Genomic DNA, 10,435 nt, shown 5'->3' on the forward strand with positions numbered 1-10,435 from the left:
TCAACCCACTTTTAAAATCCTTTTGAAAAATAAAGTTTTATTTTGTTTTGGCAAATCTTTTATTTTCAAGTGGGGTGCCACATGTGTGTGGGCCCACTAACTAAAATAAATAAATAAATAAATAACATTAAGAAATTAAAAAGAAGAATTTGCTTATTGGGGCGATCTCTGGGTGGGTCCCGCTTGAAAATAAGAAACTTACCTGGGAATCTGAGTATGATTCTAGTTCAAAGGCGGGTCCCACTCCATTTATTTGAAAATAAAAACAGAAGAAATAACTTTTTTTTTTTTGGAATTTTTATAATACGAGATAAAACTTTGTTTGTTTTCAAGAATTTGGAAAAAAATTGGTTTTTTAGGGCAAAAATATGGATAAAGAAAATATAGAAATTTTGTAAACAGATTTAAAATCTTTTTGTAAAAAGTTTTGAGATGAAATCTTTAAAATCAATATCCAAATATCCAGATTATTTTCCTGAGAAAAGCTTTTGTAAAAAGTCCTGGGGGTAAAATGGGAAAGATTGGCAATTTTGAAAACCCAGGGTTTTGAAATTAATTTTGAAAAGAGTTAAAACTCGAATCTGGATTGAGAATTTTTGAAATCGAGAGTTTCTGGACCTCGAAATGACATGCTGTGCAGTGAAATAATATAAAATGTTCATGCAATGCTATGCAAAGACATGTTCTATGAAATGTCATTCTGAATCTAGAATTGGAAATTCTAATTTCTTATCAGGAATAGGATTTTGAAAATTTGCAGTTTGAAGATATCTTTGAACCTAAATATAGAAATTTTGAAACTCGAGAATGGAATTTAGTACTTTCTGCAAGATTCAATCTTGGAAAATGACCATTTTGCCCTTCATTGCTTTCGGAGGATTGAAATGTGATGATTGAGGGCGATGTCAAGAAGGTGAGTGAAAATTTGGGGGTGTTTATAAAACCCTAAAACTTGTTCTTGCTTTGGGAATTGTGCCAACCAAGAGATGCCTTCTCCTCCCCTCTGTCTTCTCCAGCCCTCCTGCTCTTGTTCTTCCATCCGTCCATGGCATCCTCACCCCTATTCGTCATCGTCTTCCCCATCACACTTCATTCTTTATCACTTTCGATTCATTCCCTTCTTCAGCCTCCATTTTCATGCTGATACCTTATTGTGGTTTTGCTGTGCAGGTGAAGCAACCATTGAGGGGTGCTTCTTCTTCGTGGTGTGTTGTCTGCATCACGAAGAAGACCGGTCTCTTCTTACTGGTTTCCTCCCCCAACCGAGGTAGGCTCGGATCGTCCTCCATCGTTTGCATTGCCCTCTTGAGCAACAGACATGCACTGCAGATGCACACTAAATAATAATAAAATAAATGCAGGAGAAAGGATAGATACAACCTGATATGTGTCGGACCTCTGAAGCTGGCGATTGACTGGACTTTGCACCACCACTATGCATATACGAATGTATAGTTTTCTACTAATCTGGTCTGCTTTGAAAGATGTGCCCTGCACCTGGTAACTAATCCTCACACATTGAATATTAGATAAACCTGCATGAATCAGAACAAGTGTAAGTTCATATGAAATCAGATGATTGAACAAAAACAACTACTAAACTGAAAAACAAACTAATTCTACTATCTACATATGATACATTCTTCCGCTCAGATCTTATTCCTTCGTGAGATCCCAGACCTCATACTCACCGGCCTGTAAGGTATCTGATATGTAGGGCTTCAGTCTTTGCCCATTCACCTTGAATGTGCCTCTGGTCTGTGGGTCAAATAATGTCACTGCCCCGTGCGGGAATACTTCTTTCACAATGTAAGGTCCGTCCCATCTTGACCTTAATTTACCTAGGAATAGATGCAAACGAGAATTGAACAACCAAACTTTCTGATCCGGCTCAAACACTTTTCTGATAAAATGTTTATCATAAAAAGCCTTAGTGCGAGCTTTATATAACTTGGCATTCTCATATGCATCATTCCTGAGCTCTTCTAACTCAGTGAGCTGCAATGATCGCTCTTTGCCAGTCTGGGTGAGGTCGAAATTAAACTTCTTGATTGCCCAGTATGCTCTGTGTTTCAGCTCGACAGGGAGGTGGCACGCTTTCTAAAAAACAAGACGATACGGGGACATGCCAATGGGAGTTTTAAACGTAGTCCTATATGCCCAAAGAGCATCATCTAAGCTCTGGGACCAATCCTTGTGATCCGGGCGAACTGTCTTTTCTAAAATCCGCTTAATTTCCTTATTAGAAACCTCGACCTGTCCACTAGTCTGCGGATGATAAGGAGTGGTGAACCAATGATTGACAGAATACTTTCTCAGAAGAGAAGCTATCTGTACATTCCTGAAATGCTTTCCACCATCACTTATCATCGCACGTGGCACACCAAAACGACTGAAAATATTGTGCTTGATGAACTTGAGCACAACTCTGTGATCATTGGTCTTGGTTGCCACAACCTCGACCCATTTAGACACATAATCAACCGCCACTAAGATATATAAATTGTCGAACGATGGCAGGAATGGGCCCATAAAATCTATGCCCCAAACATCAAAAATCTCAACAATCAAAATCGGGAGCAAGGGCATCATGTCCCTCTTGGACATATTCCCGGTTTGTTGACAACGAATGCACTTTTTGCAAAACTCATGTGCATCTCTGTGGAGTGTGGGCCAATAAACTCCAGACTGCAAAACCTTTGCAGCTGTCTTCCTACTACTAAAATGCCCTCCATAGGCTAACAAATGACAAAATCTGAGGATGGACTCATACTCCTCCTCCGGGATGCACCTTCTAATGATCTGGTCTGCGCAATATTTGAATAATTCTAGTTCATCCTAATAGTACTGTCTCACCTGTGATAAGAATCGCTCTCGCTCATTCTTATTCCAATGCTCAGGTATCTGCCTCGAAACCAGATAGTTCATAATATCCATGAACCAGGGTAACTGTGATGTTCCAACGGTCATAATCTGCTCATCGGGGAAAGAATCATTGATCGGTCTCTGTCTCCACGATCAGTCTAGAGAGATGGTCTGCTACTACGTTCTCACTTCTCTTCTTATCTCGAATCTCGAGATCAAACTCCTGTAGTAGCAGGACCCATCGGATGAGTCTCGGTTTGGTGTCTTTCTTGCTAAGAAGGTACTTCAATGCAGCATGATCAGAATAGACAACCACCTTCGAACCGAGAAGATAGGACCTAAACTTATCCAAAGCGAATACTACTACGAGTAGTTCCTTCTCTGTCGTGGTGTAGTTCATTTGAGCATCGGACAGAGTTTTGCTTGCATAGTATATCACATAAGGCTTCTTGTCAACCCTTTGTCCTAAAATGGCCCCCATCGCATAGTCGGAAGCATCGCATATAATCTCGAATGGAAGCATCCAATTCGGAGGTCTCAAAATGGGTGCAGTGGTCAAGGCCTCTTTGAGTATCTCAAAGGCCTTCATGCAGTCATCACCAAACTCAAAGGGCTGATCCTTTTCCAATAATGAGTAGAGCGGTCGAGACATTTTGCTAAAATCTTTAATGAACCGCTTGTAAAATCCAGCATGCCCTAAAAATGACCGTACCTGCCTAACAGTGGTGGGTGGAGTCAATCATGAAATTGACTCAACCTTCGCTCGATCAACCTCTATCCCTCTTTTGGACACACTGTGTCCAAGCACAATCCCCTCTTGGACCATAAAGTGACTCTTCTCCCAACTCAAAACTAGGTTTGTCTCCATACACCTACTCAGTACTCGAGTAAGTTTCTGGAGGCAATCCTCAAAGGAAGAGCCATACACAGAAAAGTCGTCCATGAAAACTTCCATGACATCATCTACCATGTCGGAGAAAATAGCTAACATGCACCTATGAAAAGTTGTCGGGCATTACAGAGCCCAAATGGCATTCGTCTAAACGCAAAAGTGCCATACAGACAGGTAAATATGGTTTTCTCCTGGTCGTTAGGATGGACAACTACTTGATTATATCCAGAATATCCGTCCATGAAACAGTAGTAGCTCTGTCCTGCGAGTCTTTCCAAGATCTGATCAATGAATGGCAACGGGAAGTGATCCTTCCTTGTTGCCGCATTCAGCTTCCTGTGATCAATACAAACTCGCCACCGTGTGGTGGTCTTCATCGGAATGCTCTCCCCCTTTTTGTTCTTCACCACAGTGAGTCCAGATTTTTTCGGCACAACCTGAATCAAACTGACCCACTAGCTATCAGAAATGGGGTATATGATCCCAGAATCCAACCACTTGACCACCTCATTTTTCACCACTTCTTTCATATTAGGATTTAATCTTCTTTGCATGTCACGCACCGGCTTGGCTTCTTCATCACAATAAATCCGATGCATACAGAATGAAGGATCAATCCCTTTCAAATCTGCAATTCCCCAGCCAATCACTGCCTTGTGCTCTCGCAAAATGTCTATCAGTCTCTGTTCCTGCTCCTCTATGAGCAGTGACGAGATGATCACAGGCAGAGTCTCACCAACTCCGAGGTATGCATACTTAAGTGAATCCGATAAGGGTTTCAGCTCAAGTTGTGGGGGAGACTCTATCGAAGATTTGGCTGGGGTCTCAGCAAGTGGTGGAAGAGGCTCAATGCTCCCTCTCCAAGGAGGGGATCCTGAAGAAACTAACGACACATCTACACTAACTCTACAACTATCATCTCCTGTATAATACATATCAAGGGAATCCTCTGTCATATACAACTCTGGTTGTGCTTCTACTAAATCCTGTGCTATATCAACCTGGAAGCACTCCATATCTCCCACTGGACCCATCGCGCCATTGAAAATGTTCAGCCGAACCTTTCAGTTGCCAAACGACAAGTCCATGGCTCCAGTTCTGCAATTGATGCATGCATTGACTGTCGCCAAGAATGGTCTGCCCAGAATAATCGGAGTCTGGTGCTGGCTATCAATTCCTTCCATGTCAAGGATAATGAAATCGACCGGAAAGTAGAACTCATCCACTTTAACTAGCACATCCTCCAAGACACCTCTCGATACCTTAACAGACCGATCTGCTAGCTGAAGTGTAATCGGGGTCGATCTCATTTCCCCTAGCCCAAATGAATCATAGAAATATTCGGGCAAGATGTTCACGCTTGCTCCAAGGTCGAGCAAAGCACGTTCTATGCGGATATTTCCTATGGTACATGCGATGATCGGGGCTCCAGGGTCCTTGAGCTTTGGTAGAGTTTTGTGCTGAAGCACTGAACTCACCTGCTCGGTCAAATGGACCTTGGTAGGAACTCTTTCTCTAAATTTCCTCTTCTGGGTACAGAGTTCCTTAAGGAATTTGGCATAAGCCGGCACCTGCTGAATGACATCTTGCAATGGCAGGTTGATCTGTACATGCTTGAAGATCTCGAGCATGTCCTGGACCTTCGTGCTTTGCTTTCCTCTGCCAACAGGAGATTCTAATGCTTTGGGATAGGGTGGTTTTAGAATATACATCTGGGGGTCCTCCTCTTTGTGCGAAGGCTCACTCCTATCCTGCTTCTGAACTGGGGTAGAGGACTGAGCCGCAGAAGATGGTATGCTCGATTCTGGCTCATCTGTCCTCTCTCTACTCTCGACGTGATACTCACGTCCACTCCTAAGGGCCATAACAGCTTTGGCCTGTTGCTGAGATTTGGTGATGTACAGGCCCCCCGTCATTGATTCCTTGCCCTTTGGGTTCATCATTGCCTGACTCGACAAACTTCCCTCAGGTCTCCGACTTATCACTTCTGCTAACTGCCTCATCTGCGATTCTAACTTCGCGATGGACTGAGTATGAGAGCTCAATATCTGACTACACTTCTCGAAGGCATTCTGATTAGAGGTTTTCACCTCTTGGAATGCTTAGAGAAGTCTCTCCTCGAAAGAAGTCTGCTGAGCAGAATCTTGTGACAGCTGACGAGAAAAAGGAGTGTTCTGAGGAAAGCTCGGCCTCTGAAATGTCTGTAAACACCCCAAATTTTCACCCTCATCCAGTGTTTGTCCATTTCATAAGTCATTACAGATCATTGCATGTATTCGGCATATCATTTCATCGCATTGCATAGCATTGCATGACATTGCATCTCATTCTTGAGATCTAGCACTCCTATTTCAAAACATTCAATCCAGATTTGAATTTTAAAGCTTTATTTCAAAATCAATTTCAAAACCTGGGTTTTTATTCAATACTTTGTCATTTTCCAACCCCAGGACTTTATATTTCGAAATATTTTCTCAGAAAACAATCTGGATTCCTTTCAAATTCAAACTTTAATCGATTTCAATTCACAGATGAGACCCATTTAGATGGTGTCGCTTCTGAATGCCTCTATTCATCAAATTTCTCAAATTTTTGAAAGTTTCAGTCCGATCAGGACTCTTGTCTCAGAGTCCTAATCCGGTCAGAAGTCTGTTTTTTAAGTTTGTTTTACTTCCATTCTCAATCTTTTTCGTTTGTTTTCGAAATCTAGGTCATTTCACAGAGTCCAGTTAGTTCAGGACTCTATTTTAGAGTTCGGTCGAGTTAGGAGTCTAACCCTGACTGTGTTTTCTGACTTATTTCATCATTTCTTGATAAAATCTTTTGAAAATTCTTTCATTTAGCTTTTAAAATCTAAAAACTCAGAGTCCTAAGGGTTCAAGACTCTAACCCGGAGTTCCAGTTCGCTTGAGACCCTATTTTCAAAGATCTTGAATTTCAAATGTCAATTTTAACCCCTTTTCAAAGCCATTTTCAGTGTTTATTTCAAAATTTCCAAAACTCGATGTGGGCCCACTCAGTTGGCACCATATCCAGAGGAATTCTAACTCAGTTAGGACCTTATGCCATTTCAAAAATCCTAATTTTAAGTTTACTTTTGAAAATCTTTTGAAAACTCCTTCAATTTCAAGTTTTAAAATCACTTTTTGAAAAACTCAAGTAGGGCTCACTCAGGGTGGCGCCATATTCGAGTAAATCAGGGCTAGACTAGGGTTAGTTGATGTCTTGGTTAGTGTTAGAGGTTTAGAAGAGTCAAAACCATTTTGAAAACTCATTTTGAAAATTAGTTTTTAAAACTAGTGTTTTTAAATGTTTTTAAAGGTGTTTTAAAAACCCAAATGTGAAAGATGCCAAGTGGCATCACATTTGGGGGTTTTCTAGGTTTAGTTAGGGGCTAATTAGGGATTAATTAGAGTCCCACCTAGGTTAGAAAACCACAAAAAATCGTTGCCTTTAGTGGATTTATTAGAAAGAGTCCTAAAAAATGAAAAACCTCTTAATTAACCCTAATTAAGTGACTTTTTGAAAAACTATAAAAAGGGACCTAAGGGGGGCTCTTTTCTCTCAAATTTTCGTGGCCTCTCTCTCCTCTCCAGCACCTCCACCTTCTTCCATTGCAGCTGCAAGCACCAAGGTAATATTTTTAATATTTTTTAGTTTTATTTAATACTTTTTCATGTTTTAAATCAATTTTAGCCATTGGTGTCATCCCCTTCATGGATTAAACCATGGATTCAACCTCAAGAACCATCAAGAATCAGCAAGAACACTCCAAGAAGGTGATCTAACCCTGTTTTGGATGATTTACAGAGATTTTAATCCATTAGAATTGATTTTAACATGATTCTTTGCATTATTAACCAATAAAATATATGATTTACCCTTTTTAATGGGTTAAATCTATGTTTTAAAGGTGATATCAAATTCCAGCCATTGATTCCCTGTTTTTAATTTATTTTCATGGTTTATTCATGTTTGTTTTACGTTCTATAGTAAAAAAATAAGTTTTATTTATTGTTTTATGGTTTATTTTATTTATTTACATTAGTTAATGCATGGTTTTTCAAGTTTCTTAAATTTCTGTGTGTTCTAGGTTTAGAACAGTAAAGATGATGTTATTTCGGATGGAAGCACTCATTGTTTATTTCTGATTTTTTTATATGTGATGCATGCATGAGTTATTGAGTTACTGTAGAAAAATCAGAGGTTTTGGATCTCGGGAACCCTGTCAAAAAAATCAGACATCAAATCGGGTTTTTAAAGCTTTAAAATCATGGTTAAAATCAAGAAGGTAACTTGCTGTTATGATATTTCTCTCATCTTATATCCGATTTTAGATCTGTAAAGTGCTATGAATTCACATTGAGTATATCTTTCTTATGTGAAATTTTAGGATTTTTTGATCACTATTTAGTATTTTTCCCCTTTCAGAGAATCTGTTTTTAAATTTAAAACTCATTAGGGTTTACCAAAACCCTAATCAGATTTGTGTTAGTCATAAATCCCAAACCACAGATCCGATTCATGATCTGTAAAAAATGAGTATTATTATTTTTTTGTCTACTGTTCACTACTAAAATTTCAAATATTTTTGTTTAGGATTGCTATTTATGTTTGTATTTTCAATCTGAAACAGCTGTTTTAATCCCTGTTAAAAGTGATATATTTTAGCTCAGATTGCCGGATAGGTTTCTCCCTAACCGAAGATGATTTTTACGATCTGTAAATTGGGAAATCTCTGTTTTCCTTCCTAGTTAGTCTCTGTAAAATTTCATAAATTTCCATGGAGATTTGACCCCTGGTTCAGGTCTTGGACTGAGACTGGTTGGTGAATTAGGTCAAAAATAGCATATTTTTAGGGTTTAATGCAATTTTCGGATTAATTTAATGTCAAAAAATTATTTTTATAATTCCAATTTGACATTAGGGTTATAACAAGTACAGGTACCAATTTTGTATGGATTTTGGAATCCATTTGATGGCTGAATTAAGCAAATTGCAAAACCGGGTTCCTGAAAGATCCAAAAACACTGCAAAAATCACAAAATTTGTGATGTTATTGGATTTTCGTGCATAAGCATATATTTTTAGGGTTTAATCATGTTCATAATCATATTAGGATGCTTTAGGTTTAATTTTGTGCTCATTTGATTTCATTTAGTGCATAAAACCTAAGTTTTGACCAAAATCCATTTCTAAAAACCCTGATTTCAAGGCCATAGTCTTGCTATCGGGGGCAATTTGGTCATTTGACCTAAATTTCGAAATCCCTAGCCCTAATTTCATATTTTTAATCATGTCATAGCATATTTGGTTTGAGTTTATTCCATTAAAATTTCAAAATTTGCATTTTATCAAAATATCTTTCTAAAAACCCTAACTTCAAGGCCATAGTCTTGTTATTAGGGGTATTTTGGTCATTTTTACCCTAATTTCGAAATTCCATATTTTCTCTTTCATATTTATTCAATTTTATTTCATACTTTATCATTTTTATTTAAGGGAATCAAGGAAGAGGCTTATATCTAGCAAAATCCAACAATTTCCTGATATTGTTGGATAAATCTAGAAAAGCCAACATATATTCATTAACCAAGTTTTCCAGATTTGCAGGTACATTGAAGACTTTATTTTTCATGTATTTAAATTTCAATAGTGATGTAATTTGTAATTAAACTTTGGAATAAGAATTTACATTTCCTGTTTAGCTTAGGTTGCATTGCATATAGTTTATTTTCTTTTGTAATGTTAATGTGTGCTGGATGATGATTCATGCATATTCAAACTCACTATGGTCTACACGAATGGCACATGCACTAGCTTCTATGAAGTTTATAAACTTGGTGGAATTTGTATTTATGGCCATAGTCAGAATATGAATGATACTTAGATTTATGATCTTCACATTGGCCACATTCAGCCTACACTCTTAGGCTAACTTCAAAATGCACTGCATTTCTCAAAAATACAAAAAGTATTTCTCAATTTCTCAAATCCATATTCATTCATTTCATGCATTTGCCAATTCCAATTCAAATTTCAATTCAAAGAAGTTTATTTTTCTCAAAAATTTCCTAAGTCTTATTTAAAAATCAATTTTCTCAAAATATTGATTTGCCAATGATATTTCAAGTATTTCCCAAGTTCCAAATTCGATTTTTCTAAGTTATATTTTCAATTTCAAAGTTTGAATTCAAAGAAATCAAGTTCTCCAAAGTTATTTCACATTTATTAGAATCGATTTTCACAAAATCCTTATAAATCTTCAGAAATCGATTTTCACTTCTCTCAGAAGTGCTTTCAAATCCTAATTCATGATTTTCCATGTGATATCATTTTCAAGATTTACATTTTCTAAATATTTCAATCATTCAAAGCAAACATCATGTTTTCAAATGTGCATTTTCTGAAAATTCATAGCACATGCCTGATTCTATGTGCATTTAGAAATTAGAATATGATTTAGACAAGTTAAATAGAGTAGAGCATAAGATTGATCCTTGGTTCAATTACCCCTGTTAAAGGTGGCAGGAACGGTTGAACCTCGTACCGACAGGCGAGTCCCATTCTACGGAATTTTCCCGCATTTTAAAAACGGAGGCGAGTTATTTTCAAAATCTTTTTCAAAAGTCAGTTTGATTTGCAAAAAGTTAAAAATTTTGCGATGATAACAATGTC

The 10,435-nt window shown here is 37.8% G+C and overlaps 1 pseudogene; it reads right to left on the reverse strand.

Moving 5' to 3' along the window:
- Positions 1–1,242: 1,242 nt before the first annotated feature.
- On the reverse strand, positions 1,243–5,760 carry LOC149849095 (uncharacterized; annotated as a pseudogene).
- Positions 5,761–10,435: the final 4,675 nt, after the last annotated feature.

This window comes from Nuphar pumila, chromosome 1 (assembly GCF_984573655.1).
Source record: "Nuphar pumila chromosome 1, dmNupPumi1.hap1.1, whole genome shotgun sequence".
Taxonomy (NCBI): domain Eukaryota; kingdom Viridiplantae; phylum Streptophyta; class Magnoliopsida; order Nymphaeales; family Nymphaeaceae; genus Nuphar; species Nuphar pumila.